Raw genomic sequence first — 20,125 nt, forward strand, 5'->3', positions numbered from 1 at the left:
TCTACCAGTGTCCTCTGAGGTATATTGGAAAGCAGCTAACTGCTAAACTGAATCTGAATTTCATATCCTTTCATATCCTGTTGTCCGGGGAGAGGGGGCTCATGAGCAGTGCCATCCTGGGTCAGAGGAAACAGAGGACCTGCATAATCCAGAGAAGACTAAACAACCTCATGTTGAATGTGCAGAAAAACCAAGGGAAATAGCAGTAGGAACAAGTTCTGAGCTCACCCTTCTCATCCTAGCAACCCTCACCCACCTGGATGTTGTTAGGGTTGAGTTCGGATTGGGTTTGATTTCTAATTAGGGTCTAGGCTAGGATTAGGGTTAGGGTTTCAATTAGGTTTAGATTCTGAGTTTGGATGTAGGTTTAGGTTAGAGGTAGGTGTTGGAAGTTAGGTTTAAAGCTATATTTAGGGCAGCCCAGGTGGCTCAGCGGTTTAGCGCCACCTTCAGCTCAGGGCGTGATCCTGGAGACCCGGGATCGAGCCCCACGTTGGGCTTCCTGCATGGAGCCTGCTGCTCTCTCTCTGTCTCTCATGAATAAATAAATAAATAAAGTTATATTTAAAGTTAGGGTCAGGGGTTCCTAGGTGGCTCAGTCAGTTAAGCATATGCCTTCTGCTCAAGTCATGATCCCTGTGGTCCTGGGATCCAGCCCTGCATCGAGCTCCCTGCTCAGCAGAAAGCCTACTTTTCCCTCTCCCCTCCTGCTTGTGTTCTCTCTGTGTCAAGCAATAAAATCTTAAAAAATATATTTTATTAATTTACTGATGAGAGACACAGAGAGAGAGGCAGACACACAGGCAGAGGGAGAAGCAGGCTCCCTGTGGGATCCCAACACAAGACTCGATCCCAGGACCATGGGATCATGACCTAAGCCAAAGGCAGATACTCAACCACTGAGCCACCCAGGTGTTCCATCAATAAAATCTTAAAAAAAAAAAGTTAGGGTCAGTATTAGTTTAATGGAAAATTAGGGTTAGGTTAAGGTTAGAGCAATGTTTCTCAGCCCTGGCACTACTGACATTTAAAGCTGGATAATTCCATCCTTGGGGCCATCCTGTGCTTTTTTAGGATGTTTAGCAGCAACCCTGGCCACTACCCCCTAGATTCTAATAGTATCCTCTCCCACCTCTATTGTAGGAACCCCAAAATGTCTCTAGACATTGTCAGATGCTTCCTGGGCCCGGGGGTGGGAGTGTGTTGCTGGTGGTGGTGGGAATCACCTCTGGCCAAGAGCCACAGAGTTAATATAAAGATTAGGGTTAATGTTAGGGTTATGGTCTGGCACCAGGCTATTTTAGATGCTGAGATGGGTTTGTATTTAGGATTAGTTTACAGTTAGGGTTAGGAACTTGTTTATTTTTTTATTTTATTTTTAAAATTTATTTATTTATTTATTCATGAGAGACACACACAGAGAGAGAGAGAGGCAGAGACACAAGCAGTGGGAGAAGCAGGCTCCGTGCAGGAAGCCCATGGGACTCCATCCAGGGACTCCAGGATCATGCCCTGGGCTGAAGGCAAGCACTAAACTGCTGAGGGATCCCAGGGATCCCTAGGAACTTGTTTAGATGTAGGGTCAGGAGTAAGGTCAAGGCTCAGGTTCAGGTTTGAGTTTGTGCGTCAGTTTTTTTTTTCTTTTTAAGATTTTATTCATTTATGAGAGAGAGAGAGGCAGAGACACAAGCAGGCTCCATGCAGGGAACCCGACATGGGACTCGATCCTGGGTCTCTAGGACCAGGCCCTGGGCTGAAGGCAGCGCTAAACCGCTGAGCCACCCAGGCTGCCTGCATCGGTTATGTTTAGGTTAGCACCTTGCCACAAATATATCATGGAAATATCATATCACGAATGTTGTGCCTTTCCTCTGGCACGTCTCGGAAATGGTCATATGACTTGGGGGACAGCATACAACAAGCAGAGGCCCCCACCCTGGGTTGGTCCCCATAGAACCCTGCTGAGCCTGTGAGGAATGACTGCATGAGGGCTGTCTTGCCTAAGGAAGGTGATTGCTTGGGATTGTTCCTCACCTCTGGGTGCGACATAAAGACAGCTGGAAACAGCCCCTTTGTGCACCCGCACAGGCACACATACTCTGTGCCACGTGCCTATCCACATGTTATTGCACATCTGTACAATAGTGGGGTCACAGAAACCTTCACGCCCAAAGTCAGGGAGCCGTGCTCGCTTCGGCAGCACATACACTAAAGCCGGGGAACCAGTGTACCTGCCGGGGCTCCCCTCCTGCCGCACTGTGGTTCCCAGGCACGGCACAGCTAGATGACTCAAGGAATGGGAAGATCTTGGAGCTGGAAGCCTGGACACCGATGATTCTACCTTTGTTGTTCTACCGTGTGTGGAACCACAGGCATGTTCATCGCCCTGCCTTAGCCTTTTCTTTTGTGTAGAATAACCAGGATGAAATCCTGACACCCGGTGTCCATCTCTAATTCAATTGGGGATGAAGTTCATGTCAACAAGCTCTTGACGTGTTGGGGAAGGAAGATGCTGTGGTCGATCCCCAGGAATTTTATTCTTTTGTTTCCAGAAGAAAGGGGTGTACAGAGCTTCTAGCTGAGCAGCCGGGCGGTGTCGGAGCCTGCCGAGGCCTCCATCTGCCCACGTCAGAGACTATAGGAGGAGTGGTGGTGTCAGAGGCAGATGCAACAGAGAGGGAACTATGCTTCACCAGCTTGTCAACGTGTCATTAGGGTGTTCCTGTGGGACCAAGAGCAGAGGCAGGAGGCAGGAGCCGTGGGAGGGCAGGCAGAGGGAGGCGGGAGGAAGAGAAAGAAATGGAAGAGATGAAGGGGTCCATGCCAGTTCGGCATCCATCCCTGTCACAAGGAGAGCTCTATCAAACCAAGGCCAGGCCTATAAATCAGGCCATAATTAGTTGCAAAGAGAAAGCTTTAACATCCTCATCAAATTGATTAATACATCTTGTGGCTCAGGACAGGCTGGCCCTGCTTTGGAAAAACTGCAAGCTTGCCCGGCTGGGTGGGAACGGAGGGGGAGAGAGGACAGTTCTTGTTGTGGCAGCATGGAGCCAGGTGCATTGTGTCCCTCTGTTTACTCACTTGCAGAATGTTCTGAGGGGTGGCAGGTGAGGCCAGTTCTCAGTCCAAGTCTTCGTCATGGGCCTGGAGCCTGGAGAAGCAAATGAAGGTGCTGGCTTTGTCAGGAATTCACCCTGACACCTCTGGCACAATATTTGTTTATTTTTCTAGGTCTCAGTTTCACCATCTGTAAAAGGGACATTGTGAACCAGAGGAATTTTGATTACTTCCAGTTCAGACACCATAAATATCTAGGAGCCCAAAGGACAAGGACATTTGGGGGCGATGGCCAGTGAAGATCTAATTACAGGTTCAGTTCCCAGGATATCCAAAGGGAGGTCAGGAGTTAGGGATAAGCTTAAGTAATCTGGTCTGTCTCAGGCTTGACATTACCAAGCATTGCCTGTGTGTCTTTCCTGCATCCTAAGCAGGCAGCAAATACCCATCATCTTTTAAAGCAGCACAGAGAGAAAATATATGGATCAACTTGGATTCACATCCTGGCTCAACTGCTTATTAGCCATGGATTTGGGGAAAGTTACCTACCCTCTTCATCTTTCTCCTCTAAGATAGGGATCACAATGTCTACCTTGCTCGGTCATCATGAGGAGTAGATGAGATATATATGATGAGCTCAACTCAGAGCCTGGCACACAGTAGATGGTCAACAAGTAATAATTAGTATTATTGTTCAGATGACTCTTGATGTCTTTTTTTTTTTTAAGATTTTATTTATTCATGAGAGACACAGAGAGAGGCAGAGACATAGGCAGAGGTAGAAGCAGGCTCCCTGCAAGGAGCCCGATGCAAGACTTGATCCCAGGACCCTGGGATCATGACCTGAGCCAAAGGCATCTGCTCAACCGTTGAGCCACCCAGGTGGCCTGACTCTTGATGTCTTACAAATGGCATCTAAATCACATGGAGACCAAAAACAAAAACATAAAGTCTAGTTAAAAAAAGTAAAGCCCTGATGCCCCCACAGGATGTCTAGCTAATCACCCTTTTGGGACAGAAAATCAATAGTAGCATTTTGTTGTGTAAAAGGCACTGGACTCGAGCTTGAAGACTTAGAGGATCTCGCCTCTGCAACTTATGGATTGTGAGACTTTGTGCAAGATCCTTCACCATTCTGAGCCTCGCTTTCCTAAATCAAGGATGTTTTTGGCATCCAATTAGATAATGTGTGTAAACAATCCTTGTAAGACATAAACATATTCAAATATATTTAAATATAAAGCATTTTATGAGCAACATTCAGTGTTGTCTGCCGCAGACTGCCTCAAAGTCTCCCATTGGGAGAACAAATGAATTACATTCTTCTCAAGGCCTCAGAGATTGTGCTCCATTGCTTGAAGGGACCCTGTGTCTTTATGTCTTCTATAAATTGCATTTTCCTATTTCCTGCTTTACCAAAAACTTTGACCTAATTGCTGATAATAAACAAAGAACCTCTATTCTGTGGTGTTTGGGTAACATGCAGGTTTAGATAGTGACACTATCCAAAAATGTACTTTCCTTCTTCAAGGAAGAATAAGTGAACTGTGGGAAGCATGGCTGCTCATATGTATATATTTATTTCCCAGCCTCCCTTGCAGTTGCAGCCTCCCTTGCAACTGATATATGATTCAGTTCTTGGTAATGGAATGAAAGCAGAAGTGATGTGGGTCAATTATGAGCTGGAATATTCAGAAATGGATGTGCCTCTTCTACACTTTTTATTCTTCTTGACACCCAGAACACGTGCATACCCTCAACTCAACTTGAATCAGGCAAAGGCCATCATAGGGGATGGTGGAAAAATAATCCAGGAGGAGCCTGGTTCCCTGAATGACAGCATGGAGGAGAATCTGTCAACCTGGAGCTCAGACTGTTCTGTGAGAAAACAACAACAACAACAACAACAACAACAACAACAAACTTCTATCTTGTTGAGACATTGCACTTGGGGTTCTTTATTATAAAAGTTTAATCTCTCATCTTGCGGAATTATTTCTTTGCATTGCATGTCTCCCCCAGGAGTCCATTACTCATTCCACTATCTTTTTTTTTTTTTTAAGATTTTATTTATTTATTCACGAGAGACACACAGAGAGGCAGAGACACAGCCAGAGGGAGAAGCAGGTTCCCTGTGGAGAGCCTGATGTGGGACTCCAGGATCATGCCCTGAGCCAAAGGCAGATGCTGAACCACTGAGCCACCCAGGTGTCCCCCATCCCACTATCTTTAGGTTATAGCACCAAATGTAGAAAATACCCTTCACTTTATTTTTTTTTAAAGATTTTATTTATTTGAGAGAGCAAGAGAGAGGAAAAGAGAGAGAGCATGAGCGGGGGGAAGGGCAGAGGGAGAAGCAGACTCCCCACTGAGCAGGGAAGCCCAACATGGGGTCCAATCCTAGGGCCCTGGGATCATGAACTGAGCCAAAGACAGCCACTTAATTGACTGAGCCAGCCCAGTCATCCCAGAAACTCTTCATTTTATTTTTTTTTAATTTATTTTATTTTTTTAAAGATTTTATTTATTTATTCATGAGAGACACAGAGAGAGAGAGGCAGAGACACAGGCAGAGGGAGAGGCAGGCTCCACATAGGGAGCGCGATGTGGGACCCGATCCCGGGTCTGCAGGATCATGCCCTGGGCCGAAGGCGGCACTAAACCGCTGAGCCATGGGGGCTGCCCCGAAACTCTTCATTTTAAAAGACACACTAGGTGGGATGCCTGGGTGGCTCAGCAGTTGAGCGTCTGCCTTTGGCTCAGGTCGTGATCCTGTGGTCCTGAGATCGAGTCCCACATCGGGCTCCTTGTGGGGAACCAGCTTCTCCCTCTGCCTGTGTCTTTGCTTCTCTCTCTGTGTCTCATGAATAAATAAATTCTTTAAAAAAAAAAGACACAGTAAAAGATTCCACTGCTCTTGGTGTATTTGAAGGCTGGGTCTGCATCTCATTCAGAGTCATCTTCTGATAATAATTTTATTATTAATTTTAAAATAATTTTATTAAGAAGCTCTCCATCCATTTATACTCAAAACTACCCCTTAAAAAATAATCAGCTTCATTTTCTTGTACTCGCCTGCCACAATGAAGTCTACTCTATTCCTGGAAAGCAGCTGTACTTTTAAGGCTGATGGGAAGGAATATGGGGCAAATAAGGAAATAAGACAACTGTAGACTGAGGATGTCTGGGGGGATCCAAAGGGATCTGAACTCTGACCCTGGATCATGTGAAGGGACAAGGAGGGCTCAGGGACCTGGAGAAATAAACCAGAGGTGCCCAAATGACTCATCAGGAGCCTCCAGTAGAGGAAATGAAGTTTTCAAGATCTGTACACTGCTTTCTTATGCTTCTAATCCCCATGAAAACTTGACCCTCACTGGGTGACCCATCGGCTTCCCATCAGTTTGTCATCATCAGTCAAAAGTTTTTCAAGGCCTATGACATTTAGAAAGCCTCCTTCCTGATACCTACCCATCCCCTCTTGGAATGTGGTCCTAGACAGACTCAGGATATCTTTTTAAAATATTTCACTGTGCAGATGGTTTGGAACGTGAGGACTGAGCACCCCCTTTCAAAACCCAGGAGGTATGGGAGTCTAGCAGACATGGGATCACAGGGAAGAGGAGACAATGAAGGAAGGACAAGTGCCAAAGAGCCACAGGTGGGAGCCAGAGTGGGGAGGAGTGGTAGCCTCACTTTGTCACACTGCTGGCCTGAATCACAGGGCAGGGCCGGAAGGGAAGCGCCAGTTGCAAATGCTCCCACCTCATCTCACAGCTCACCAAATATTACGGCCTAGCACATAAAAACCAGAGTGTTAAGCTGCCAGGAGTGTTAAACTCAAGGAGCTGTGACCAGAAGCAGGCAGGCTCTGGGGACAGGATTGGGGAGGTGGCTGCGGCAGGCCAGGGGCTCCCATTAGGCCTCTTGGCTCTCAGGCAGTCACTGAAACCAAGCAGGAAACTTAGCCCTTGCCCTGAAACCCAGCTCTGCCTCCTGCCTCTTCATGGTGAGAGTATTTAAGGGAGTCCAGAGCCTCCTTAGCAAGAGGTGGGTAGCTTGTAAGCAGAAAATAAATGCTTTCAAGCCACATAAATCAATGAAAATTAGCAGGAGTCAAGGTAAAAATCCCATCCTCCACCACTTGGATGTCTGAGCCATGGTTCTTCCCTGTGATTTAGAGCCATATGATTAGAGTGGTCCAATCTCGTTTAGTTTTGTTTTTCCCTTTATCCTCCCTTCCCTTTCCAGATAAAGTCCTCTCCTTGAGGCAGGTTCCCACTGGCCGCTAGCTCCTCTGGCTAGAAGCAGGTGTGTGCACCTGTCAGCTCCGCACCTTGATGGATCTCTTTGCTATCTTGGTTCACCTCCTCCCTACCTTCCCCTTAATGAACAGTCCGCCCCAGGCCAGGGATGAGTTGTGGGTGGGGAGCCCATATTCTGAAGGATGTTGCAGAAGAGATGTGTGGCTGCTGACCTCACATGAAACACGGCACCCTCCTAGAGGTGGGGGAGGGTGGATGCAGTAATCAGAGCTCCTGACTCTGACCTCTGAACTTGGGAGAAGTTGGATAACTGCATGGTTTCCCAGCCCTCAGCCCCCTGCCAGAGGCCGAACATAATCCAGCAGTTGATTGAAGTATGAGCTGGGAACCAGAGAGGTTAGATGCCGGGATTCGCCTCAGAAAACAGGGACTCAGAGGGACAAGATGGTATGGGAGGAGAAGGAGGAATTTAGAGTCAGAGAGACATGGGTACAAATCTCACCTCTATCACTCATCGCCTAGATGGACTTGTGCAAGTTTCTTAAGCTCTCTGAGCCTAGTTTCCACACCTTTAATGTGAAAATAATGATATTCTCTCATGGAGTTGTAGCAAAGACTACATGAAATAATTGAATTGATGTCAAGTTCCTAGTCCATGGTGTCTGGAATGTAGCACTTGCTCATAACATGATAGCTTCCTGCCTCTTCAGTCTTCTGCCCAAGGATGTACAGCAAGCTAGGAAAGAAGTTAGAAAAAAAAAATAGTTAGAGCCCCAGCTTGTGTTTTCTAACTCCTTGTCCAATACCTGGTATCCATCCAGCTCAGGAATCTACCCACTACAGGCTCTTGGTCTAGACAGCTAACTGAATGGCAGAGAGAGCAGTTCTCCAGGAGATAGACTAGAATATGCCCATTCTGAGGAAGGAAGAATCACACTCAGCATGGTGTTGTGCAATATAGACATTGCCAGTCAAGTCCTGACTCAGCCACTTACAAGTTGTGACCCTGGGCAACTCCGGGTGCCTCAGTTTCCCCAATGTAAAGTGGCTGTGATTGTAATCCTTGCCATGGGGTGGCTCTGAGGTTCAAAGGAAATAGAAGATGGGAAAACCCTGTGTAAATGCCTCTCTATGTATAATGGAGCGGTAATCATTTTTTAAAATTTTATTTGAGAGAGAGGGCACAAGCAGGGGGAGCAGCAGAGGAGAGGGAGAAGAAGACTCCCTGCTGAGCAGTGAGTCCAACATGGGGCTTGATCCCAGAACCTGAGATCATGACCTGAGCTGAAGACAGCCACTTAACTGACTGAGCCACCCAGGTGCCCTGGTAATCATTTTATTCACCAGATTTCTCTTAGGAAGGAAACTGCTTGGAAGAATGCCTTGATATGTGTTTATCACACGGCAGATGTTACCAAAGCTCTAGAGAAGGGAGAGTCTTGTTCTGCAGGAGAGAGCAAGAAGAGGAGAGAAAAGGGAGTGATGAGGCCCCAACAGGAGAGAGGCCAGGCATCCTGAAGGCGCACGTGAGATTCCACACTGGTTGGACTGACTGGCAGGTGTTTTAGGAACAGTGACTCCCACGTGCCCATTACAGTTGCTTGTGCCATGTGATACAAGCTCTTCCTCCCGTGCCCCTGCCCAATCTTTGGGTTTCTCCAGTAAACTCACCATTTTTGCAGCACTGATCACACACATCTAGTGATTAATACACATTCTTTCATTTATTCCTCCATAACTTTCCACAGATGAAGAGCCGAGGCTCAGAAAACTCGGACAACTTGCTCAACATCACATAAATGTTAGCTGCTAGTGGAGGGATTCCAGTGGGCATGTAGGTCCGAGCACTGGGCCCTGTTGCCCCTCTGGATCTCAGTTTTCTGAGGTTAAAAAGGTCATTTAACCTCCCCAAGCCCCAGTTTTTCTATCTGTAAGAAGAAATGTCTCTGTTGCTTCTCTCCTTGGTCAAGATATTTGATAGATGGAAGAGGTAATAGATGTAAAGTACTTTGAGAGCTTTTAAACAAACAACCCCGTTGTGAAAGTAAGCTATTATTAATACTATATCTCACATGCTAAAAGGCCTGTTTAATCCATCCTGCCCTAAGGAGCCAAAGAGGATATTTCCTCTCTCTGTTTAGTTTATCCTTTCTAGTCAAGTGCCAAGTCTGTTCACGTTTCTTCCTCTTGTCAGAAAGCAGGCATATGGATCTCCCTTAAAGCTACCCAAGTCCAAATACCATGACCATCTCAAAGGATTCCCTTCCTCTTATTCATCTCTCCAGCACCTTTCAATGATAGGGACTAACTCCATGGTGTTTAACAAAACAGTTCTCCAGGAAAAAAAAAAAGTACTATCTTGATCTGTAACATTTGCCAATTTCCTTAGTGTAAATACTCGCAACATGACTGATTTCAAACTATCATTATGACATCACTCAGTGCAGAATTATGAAGAGATGGAGAGTATCACACCCTTATATAGTATTTCTACTATATACATACAACAGATATAAATAACCCCAAAAGATCATAGTAAAATCTAGTGAAGGAGTTCCTGCCTGGGTCGGTCAGGTAGAGCATGTGATTCTTGATCTTGGGGTTGTGAGTTTGAGCCCCACATTGGGTGTAGAGTTTATTTAAAAATAAAATCTTAAAAAAAAATCTAATGAACCACTTGGGTGGTTCAGCGGTTGAGGGTCTGCCTTTGGCTCAGATTGCAATCCTGCGGTCTTGGGATCCAGTCTTGCATCTGGCTCCCCAGAGGGAGCCTGCTTCTCCTTTAGCCTGTGTCTCTGCCTCTCTCTGTGTCTCTCATGAATAAATAAATAAAATATTTTTAAAAATCTTTTAAAAATCTAGTGAAATAAATAAAAAGGGATATGTTATTATTTTTGTTTTAAAATTTCTTTAATTATAACTATATAATTTTAGTTTTTATTTTTAAAAATAATTTTATTAAAAAAAAATAATAATAATTTTATTTATTTAGCAGTGAGGAGGGGAGGGTTGAAAGAGGGGGAGGGAGAGAATATCCAGCAGACTCCACACTGAGTGTAGAACCCAACAGGGGGCTCAATTTCATAACCCTGAGATCATGACCTGAGCTGTAACCAAGAGTCAGAACGCTGGATGCTTAAGGGACTGAACCACCCAGGTGTTCTAGTTTTAGGTTTTTCTTACAAAATCGTTGGACAAATTCTTGAAAATTTAAAAATCAGTGCTCCCAAGGTAGAATGAGGCAGCTCTAGACCACCCACACGTCCACACAAAGACAGGTAATCTGTAGCACAGAAGCCAAGGTGTGTTGGAGGAAGTGCCAAGAGAGCCTGTGATATGTTTTTCTATTTCAGAAACGAGAATTTCATAGGAAATAGTATGTTGGATTGACAATGGCTATTCCAATCTCCTAAATTGGAAGTACTCAACTAGTCCTTTCCCCCTAACCATGAACAAGAACCCCTGAGTCTGTTCTCTGAGATCCTGAACTGATCAGGCTCCTGTTGGGAAAGAGACGGCCTACTCAAACAGGGTTCGTTCAAGAAGAGTATAATAAAGGCATATTTACAAAGCTATGGACAGAGTTCAGAGAAATCCACAAGGGATAGTTAGTGGGAAACAATTGGTTCTCTGGGCCTGAAGGGTTAAAGAAGGAACATTTCCCAGAATCTGGAGAGAGCTGTAGCAGATGGGGGCCCCAGAGGAGCACCATGGCCTTTAGGTAAGGAACATAGGCATCGTCAACCCAAGGCAGGGCTAGCAGGGACCTGGGGGAATAAAGACCCTGAACTCACACCTTCAGCCTTCCAGTGACTTGCTGCATGATATATATTGGTTATCTTGTTCTCCCTTAAGAACTTCAGGCAAAGTCACTGTTTCTTGAGCACTGACCATTGACTGATCCCAACCAGAAGTCAGAGGATAAGAGAGTCTCTTGAGGCAGTTCATAAAGATCATTTCCTAGCACCAGCACCAACAGCAGGGGAGGGGAAGGATAGAGAGTGGACATGGAAGGCCAGAGAGATCAGAGAGCACAGATCCTTAGTGGCTCATTGACAGAAGTCATTCCCAGAGTAGCATCTCAGGCTGATGCTTCTGAGACTTTAATAGGCATGCTAACCATCTAGGGATCATAATGCAATTTCTGACTCGGTAGGACTGGGTTGAGTCCTAAGATATTGCTGACCTGTGGACCACCCTGTGGGTAGGAGGGTCTTAGGCCCTACTCACCCTGCCACAAGCCCTAGCGGGCTTGTCTAGCTAAGGGCAAAGCAGAGATGTAAAACTCCCTTCCTCCTTCCTACACCACCTTCCTTTTCCTTCTCCTAAAATGCCCTCCTGGTGCAACACAACTATCTAGTAGAAACCCAGAATTCAATTCTCTCTCCTCTCTCTGTTCCCAGGCCACGCTAGAAAGATGTGGGTTTGCAGACCCCCAGAACTTGAAGGCAGATCTCTCCACTGGAGGAAATCTTTAGGGAATATTCCTAAGTCCTAAAACCTTCCCTGTTTCCTTTTTCTCTCCATGTTTTTACCCCTTGGCAGGAGGAAGCAGCTGCAGGATTAGCCCTTGGACACTTGGTCCAGTTGCCTGGTAGAAGGAAGGCTGGCTCTAGGGGTATCTCCATTAATTCCAGACATAATGCAGGTGTGTGCACTAGTGGGTGTATCTTTACATATATATATGATGTAAATGCATTGGGGTGGGCAAGGAATGAAAAGTTGGAAACTGGATGGTGATGGCTTAACACAATTCCTTCTTGGGAACTTAGATAATTTCCTCAAAAAGGGACAATGCAGCAACAAAGGTAGTTTAGACCCAGTGACTTTCAAGATGTACCCCATTACCTATATGCATTCACTACTATTCCCACATGGGATAGTTTCCATGCAAAGTTCTAGGAAAAAAGGCCTAGTCAAGTGAGGATTTTCCAGAAATGGCCTGTTAGTAAGATCAGTCACAGATAATCCAGATTCCATGAGTAAAAGGCTCCTCAGCGGACATGTGTTCAGCAGCATGGGGATAGTGTGCTTATCCTTTTCCCAAAAGAAAGCATGGAGGATGAGTCCCCAGATTCCCAGCTAGTGAGAGTACTGGCCCATAACACTCACCATATCATTTATTTGGTGCTTGTCATAAAACACCCAACACCAAAGAGCAATTTACAGTTTATAAGGAACTCTTCAAATACATTACCTCCTTAAATTTTTACAATGCTCCTATGAGAGATAAGGCAAGGCAGGCTTATCACCATTTTATAAACAAGAAGTTGAGGTTCCAAGAAGTTAAGTACTTTACCTAAGGCCACCAGACTCTTGGGTAGTGGAGCCAGGATGGGAATGCAGTTTTCCTGATTCCTACCTATAACACAGTATAACACAGTCTCCTTTCTGTGCACCACCTTCCTTTTTTTTTTTTTTTAATATTTTATTTATTAGAGAGAGAAAGAGGCAGAGACACAGGCAGAGGGAGAAGCAGGCTCCCTGCAAGGAACCCGATGTGGGACTCGATCCTGGATCCCAGGATCATGCCCTGAGCTAAAGGCAACTGTTTAACTGCGGAGCCACCAAGGCATCCCTACTGCCTTCCTTAGAAAAGAATTTTCATCTGGTAGCTAATTGTTTGGCATTTTCTGATGCCGTTTCCTTACAGATATGTAAATGCTCTGACAGCATAAACTTTGTTTCTCTTCCTTACCAATTTTTCTCCAACACCTACAACAATACCTTATACACAGCATGGGCTTCACAAAATTACGTTAAAAGTGTGAATAAATTATATAGATTACAAGCTACCCAAAGGTGGGGCTCTAACTTGGACTTCTTGGAATCCCTCACCATAATTACACAGTAAGAGGGTAAATATTAGTGATAAGAAAAATGACCTAATATCCAGTGGGTATGACTGACTCTGTAGGAAGCCATCTGCCCTGGAAAGTAATATATTTTGAGGAAGAGAGTTCCTGTCTATGGCTTCTAGAATTCTAAGCGCCGACTCTCTCTTCTCAGTGTTTCTTGTTACCTTCAACTTTGCCCCTCTCTCACCCTCCAGGGTGAAGACATTTGCCCTTGGAGCAGACTGTCCAGAAGCTCAGGCCTGCATCTTTTTGATTTAGGAAAGAGGCACGATGGAGTCTTGTAACAATGGTCTGCATCTCCACGTGCTCCCACTGCCACCAGAAATAATAAAATGGTTTGTTTCTCTTGGCAGCCTCCACCTAACAGTTCCCCATGTGTGTGTTGCTTTCTTCAATTTTCCCCTCTACAAAATCTGGTCATGTTTAATAACAATAAATCAGAGGAGAGATTGCAGCCCGGAAGAGAAGTCTGGGGCGGCCGGGGTTTCCACATCTGGGGCCCATTCGGGTTGAAGCGATGACAATTCCTAATAAATGTTAATGGAGAACCTCCTCAGATTCATACACTCCGGCCATAATTTAGCCTGTCTCCATGCCCGATGACCTTTTGAACATCCAGAATACACCCATCATAGCACCAGCTACAGTCCTGGATTGCTTCCTGCATATGAAGTGGGGGGGGGGGGGGGGGGAAAACCAAAAAAACCAAAAACAAAACAAAACAAAACAACAACAACAACAAAAAAAAACAACAAAAAAAATCCGAAAACAAACCCAACCTAACAAGGTTTCTTGTTATTGATTACAGTTCTCCATTTTCCCTTCCCTGGACTTCTCTTTAAGGCTCACAAAGCCTTGGGGCCAACAGCCACCCAGGTGGTTAGAGGCCAGGGTGTCAGGTTAAAGGATGTTCCCTTCTGCTCTGAAGGGAAGCTCCCTGAAGTCTGACAGCTGACACTATTCCCGTAAGAGATGGGGCTGGACATCAAAACTCCTCTCTTTCCTTTTTTTTTTTTTTTTTTTGCTTCGGAGAGACCCTTTGCTGATCCCACTTGTTCTATCCCTTTGGTCAGCCACTCTTCCCCCTCCTTCCCCTTCTCATTAGGCAGTCTGTAGGGCTGGCTCCAGTCTTCGGCCTCTCTCTTCCTATATCTGTCACCTCCATGAATCTATGTCCACATGTGCCTTTCCAGTTCTGGCCTCTCTCTCAAGATGCAGTCCTGGGGGCTAGGTGGTTTCACCTGATACCCAGGCCACTGCCTAAAATTCTATCTAAATTAACTTATCATCTCACCAAAACATTTGGCCTCTTTGTCAAGTTTCCATATCTCTGTTAAGAACATGGGTATTCTTTTTTTTTTTTTTTAAGATTTTATATATCCATTCATGAGAGACAGAGAGAGAGAGGCAGAGACATAGGCAGAGGGAGAAGCAGGCTCCCTGTGAGGAGCCTGATGAGAGATTCAATCCCAGGACCCCGGGATCACAACCTGATCGAAGGCAGATGCTTAACCACTGAGCCACCCAGGTGTCCTAAGAACATAATTATTCTTTCAGCCATACAGGTAGCTGATTGTGGTGCTACCTTAGACACTCCCTCTCTGCTGCCTTCTTTCCCTGTCAGGGGATAGAGTTATTAGAACCTCCATCCCAGCCTCACTCCTAACTTCCACTGCCACCTCATGCTTCAGGCCCTTATCCCCTCACTTTGAAATTGCCTCTCTCTCTGTAATCGTGGCAGATAGGTACATCATCCCAAGATGTTATCTTGATAATGTTCTCCTCAGCTCAAAATTCTTCAGTGGCTTCCCACTGACTTATCATTATGATTATTCAAATGATTATTTTACATAATTAGGTACCCTTGAACTGTCTAAGGTCACATAATGTTGGAGCCAGATTTTGTTTAAGTAGGCTCCATGCTGGGCATGGACTTCAGAGCAGGACTTGAACTCACGACCTTGAGATCAAGATCTGAACTGAAATCAAGAGTCAAATGCTTAACTGACTGAGCCACCCAAGCACCCCAGAGCCAGGTTTTTAGACTGTAAACAGGCTTTTCACTGTTTCCCCCTTACCAGGTTCAGTAATATGCTTTATTAGAATTCCTTTATTTGTTCAACAAGTATTTTTTTGAGACGCTGCTACATGCCAGAGTTCACCGAGTACTGGAAGATAAAATGGTAAACAGGATAAGCATTGTCCCATGTGGAAACACTTTCTTTTCTTTTCTTTTCTTTTTTTTTTTTTTAAAGATTTTTATAAATATATATATTCAGAGAGAGAAAGGCAGAGACATAGGCGCAGGGAGAATCAGGCTCCTTGAGGGGAGCCTATGTGGGACTTGATCCAAGGACTCTGGGATTGGATCACACCCTGAGCCAGAGGTAGATGCTCAACCACTGAGTCACCCAGATGTCCCATGGAAACACTTTCTTGTGGGGAGAAAACCAAAGAAAAAGAAAACATAGATATATAAAATAATTGCAACTCTGTAAAGTGCCAAGCAAGAGCTGAGAGAAAATAAGGGAGTTCTATAGTATTTTAAACAGGTCTCCAAACTCACATCTTTCCCATTGATTGCTACCTCTCTGGTTCTTGAAGGATATGATCACCTTTGGGGGACCCTCCCTCTAATAGCTCCAATAAGGGCAAGCATAAATAACACTTTGTAAAACCAATTCCTTGAGTATATCTCTAATTTCTTAGTGCAGATAGTTATTAAACAAATTAAGCTACATTTCTTGGACATTTAGAATAAAGGATGTAATCTAATGATGCCCTTATTTGGACTGAAGACAGAATGGATGTTTGCCTTAATGTATAAATGATTTAGGTTAGACACAGTGAAAGACTGCCTGGCAAAACTTCAATGGAACAGGCACCCAAGGCAGTATAATCAGTCAACTTCAGTAAAATAGTGTTCCATAAGAAATGACCTAAAATCTCAGAGGTTACGATATTTCTTTCTTTCTTTCTTTCTTTCTTTCTTTCTTTCTTTCTTTCTTTCTTTCTTAAGATTTTATTTATTTATGAGAGTCACATAGAGAGAGGCAGAGACATAGGCAGAGGAAGAAGCAGGCTCCCTGCTGGAAGCCCGATGTGGGACTCAATCCCAGGACCCTGGGATCATGACCTGAGCCAAAGACAGACGCTCAACCACTGAGCCACCCTGGTGCCCCCAAATTATTTATTTCTTGCTTATAGGTTTGTGGGTTGGCTGCAGGGGCTCCGTTCTAGGTTGTAGATTTTGTTCAGGTTCACTCTGTGTACCTTCTCATTCTGGGCCCCAGGCCAAAGTGACCAGGACATGCTCTTCTCATGGTCCAGGGGCAGAAATGGAAGAGGCTAAGCCCAACCAAGCAAGTAGAGTGAAAACCTCTGCTTACACTCCATTGGCTAAAGCAAGTCACACGACTAAACCCATCATGGGCGGTAGGGGTAAGACTTTTCCCCACATGGAGGGACAGAGAGGACATTCAATATTTGCTGAATAATAATCCCCTCCACCGCAGGGAAGCTAAGGAGTTTTCTTTCACAAGTCATCTTTACAAACAGAAGAGATGGTCATTTATCTGGGTGCTTCTTCGTACCATACCACCTGAAGCACAGCAAAGGAGGACCAGAAGACATGATTTCTTAAAGATGCCTATTTTGGTACAAGGGCAATGTAATTCGTGTTTGATATCTGGTTGCCACTGAAGTCCCTTTTCCTCTTCCACCAGAGCTGTGCCATGGGGGTGATTTGCAGCCCAAGTCTTAATATCAGAGTCTCTATGTAATTGTACACAAGTGACAGTCACACAGCAAACATAAATACAGAAGAGATTCTGATACCATCGGGGAACAGTATTCCTGCCATCCAGTCAGCTTTGTCTGCTGCCACAGAGCAGTTAACTCTGGAATGAAATTGGAGAGCTAACTGATGGTCAGAGGGGACCCGGAAGACTTCCATTTGTAACTGAGACAGGCAGGGCTCAGCCAAAGGGGAAGCAGGAAGGGATTTTATTTACCATGCCTAGCTAAATTCAGCTCACAAACATTTAACATTTATACAGTGCATGAAATCACTTGTGGTTTCATTTTTCAACTTATTCAAATGTAAACACACATGCATAATTGTGAATCCACAAGCTCGGAAGTCTTTGACTCCAAATCTCCATACTCTGTATCTATTTCAACCGTGATCATGTCCTTTCTCTCTCTTGTTTTATCCCAGGGTGCTTTTCCACTCTCAATATCTGCTATTAGGAATTTTTGAGGCACAACAACTGGAAGAACAGCCCCGGGCCCAGGTACCTGGCTGGTTCAGTCCTGACAGCATGTGACTCTTGATCTTAGAGTTGTGACTGTGAGCCCCATGTTGGGTGTAGAGAAGATTTAAATAAATAAACTTAAAAGGAAAAAAAGAGGGGCGCCTGGGTGGCTCCATCAGTTAGGTGTCTGCCTCTGGATTGGGTCATGATCCTAGGCTCCTGGGATTGAGCCCTGCATAGTGCTCCCTGCTCCCTGCTCTCAGGGGAGTCTGCTTCTCTCTGCCTCTGCCTCTTCCCTCCCTCATGCTTTTTTTTTTCTCTTTTCTCTCTCTCTCTCTAATGAATAAATAAAATATTAAAAAAAAAGAAAAGAAAAAGAATAGTCCCCAGACCATCAGCAGCCTGCACCACCTGAGAACTTGTTAGAAATGCAAATTTGGGGTCCCTCCCCAAGACTTGCTGAAACAGCATCTCTGGTGATGGAGTGGAAAGGGGTTGTCCCAGGAAACTGTCTTAATAAGCTCTTTAGATGACACTTTTAAGCCTACACACTGAAGTTCGGGAACCAAGGTAGTTCTGACTCAGTAGGTCTGCAGCAGAATCCACAACTTGCAATTCTAACACTGATGCTGTTGTCTGTGGACCATACTTTGAGTAGCACTGATTTAGAACTCAACCTCATACAGGTGAAATGAAAGCCAACAGTGAAAGCCTTACTGGTCCTGGGTGGATAGGATGAAAGTTTTAGTAAAAGAAATGAGTGACTAATGGTGGGGTTTCAGGTAAAAGCCAGTGGATTTTAGAAACCCTCAAATCAGGTTTTGGTCAGAGGGTAGACCTGGAGCCTCTGAAGCCACATTGCGTGTGGTTAACTTTCTTTGACCTAGAGAGCCTGGCCAGGGATGATTAAAAAATGAGGGTTGGATGGGGGAAAGCACAGGCCTGGGAATCAGGAGACCTGGGTTCTACTTCTTGCCTTATCACTGAGATTGTAGCCAAGGCTGGGTCCCTTCTAAACCGAAGAAGATGAGAGTGACACAATCTGTACCATTCCTATTCGCCCCCCTGCCATCATTTTTTATTACACAAGATTATGATTACCTTGGCAACGATTTTCTCTCCAGCTGAGTAAGGGAGTCTCAAAAATCGGGAACCCCGAGGTGAACGGTCTACGGCGAGGAGGAGGAGGGGCACACGGTGCCCAGTCGGTTCCGGACCCCCCAGCGGTCGAATTTTCCAGATCAGGGTGCAGGTCTTCCTCTGTCCTGTAGGTGGCGCCTCCCCTCGTTGAGCGCCCTGCCTGCGTCCCGGAGCGCGGAGGGGAAGTTCCAAGTTTCTTGACGTCTGTGCTCTGTTTAGTAGCCTGGGCTCTCCTGCAGCCCCCTAAAACCTATGCCCAGGACCTCCGGGTTTGGGGATCCCGACTTCCTTCCTAGAATGGCTCCGCCTCACCCCGCCCCATCAGAGGCCGCGCACTAGGCCTGCAGCCTCCCCTGCGGCGGGATGCGACCCTGCGGGCCTCGTCGGGGGAGGATTTAAGGGCCGGCACCTGCGCGACGGACTTCAGTGGGAGTTTCTTTCCTGCTCGGTTAAAATGACAAATTGGTACATGAGCGCTTAATGAAAGATGCTGGAAACGTCCGTGAAGATCAGAAAAATCGCCTCTCCGAGCTGACAGCCAGGCCATCTGCATTCCCGCATTCCCATTAATTCCTTAACAATAAACGACAGGAGCGCCTAGAGGGTTAACAGCTTAATTTAATCTCTGAGATTCCTTCCTGGAGCATTGAGAATTAGAAAGGCATTTACAAAACGTTATTTGCACACCTGATTTTTCCCCACTTGATGTGTCTTCTGGAAGGGTCACACCCACTGCTGACACATCTGGTACAGTTCTCTGCCCCTCCCGCCATCCATAGAATGCTTTCCACTGGGCACTGGGGCTCCTTGAACCACATGATTGGACTCCAACTGTCCAGAGTTGGAGTTTTGGCTTCTTAGCAGTCACCTCAAATGCTGGTTTACATGATTTCCCCAGAGCCTTTTAGGGACAGGAAAGTCCCCAAAATAGAGCTAGAAAGGTGTTCCTTCTGTTTTGAGTTAATTTCCTTCCTGGTAGGAACTAATGCAAAACTAGGAAGAGGTGCAGGGTAGCAGCAACTGACTTGGAGAACTATCAGGTCTGACTCTGAGAGTCCCTGGCAGATCATGAGCTTTTTTTTTTTTACATTTTTAAAAAAGATTTTATTTATTTATTTTAGAGATAGAGAGAACACAAGCCAGGGGAGAGGCAGAGGCAGAGGGAGAGGGAGAAGCAGACTCCCTGCTGAACAGGGAGCCTGCCTCAGGACTCAATCCCAGGACCCTGGGATCATGACCTGAGTGGAAGGGAGACAACTAACTAAGCCACCCAGGCACCCCAGATCATTAGCTATTTATTGAAGATACCAATCCACTCATTTTATGGATAAGGAAACTGAGACCCAGAAATATTTAATCATTTGTTCAAGGTCATACACCCAGATAATGTCAAAACCTCACACTAGGATTCAGATCTCCTCATTAAAGGACAAGTATTTGTCCCACTACAGGTTGGTGAATAGAGTTCATCCTGCACAGTACCTCCCATCACTGGTCGGTAGGGGCTGCCCGGGACCTGGGCTTCTCAGGGTGTGTCCAAGTTTAG

General features: G+C 45.4%; 1 long non-coding RNA gene across 2 annotated transcripts; it reads right to left on the reverse strand.

The window, feature by feature from the left end:
* Positions 1 to 1,689: 1,689 nt before the first annotated feature.
* Positions 1,690 to 18,838, reverse strand: LOC144286455 (uncharacterized). Of its 2 annotated transcripts, none has more exons than XR_013354515.1 (4): positions 18,541 to 18,835; positions 7,828 to 8,061; positions 3,085 to 3,154; positions 1,690 to 2,722 (listed from the first exon to the last, which is right to left on the reverse strand). It is a non-coding gene; the product is annotated as an uncharacterized LOC144286455 (long non-coding RNA). The 2 variants fall into 2 exon arrangements; XR_013354514.1 differs by having other exon boundaries at positions 1,692 to 2,722; positions 3,085 to 3,250; positions 18,541 to 18,838.
* Positions 18,839 to 20,125: the final 1,287 nt, after the last annotated feature.

Source organism: Canis aureus, chromosome 16 (assembly GCF_053574225.1).
Source record: "Canis aureus isolate CA01 chromosome 16, VMU_Caureus_v.1.0, whole genome shotgun sequence".
In the NCBI taxonomy this organism is placed as follows: Eukaryota; Metazoa; Chordata; class Mammalia; order Carnivora; family Canidae; genus Canis; species Canis aureus.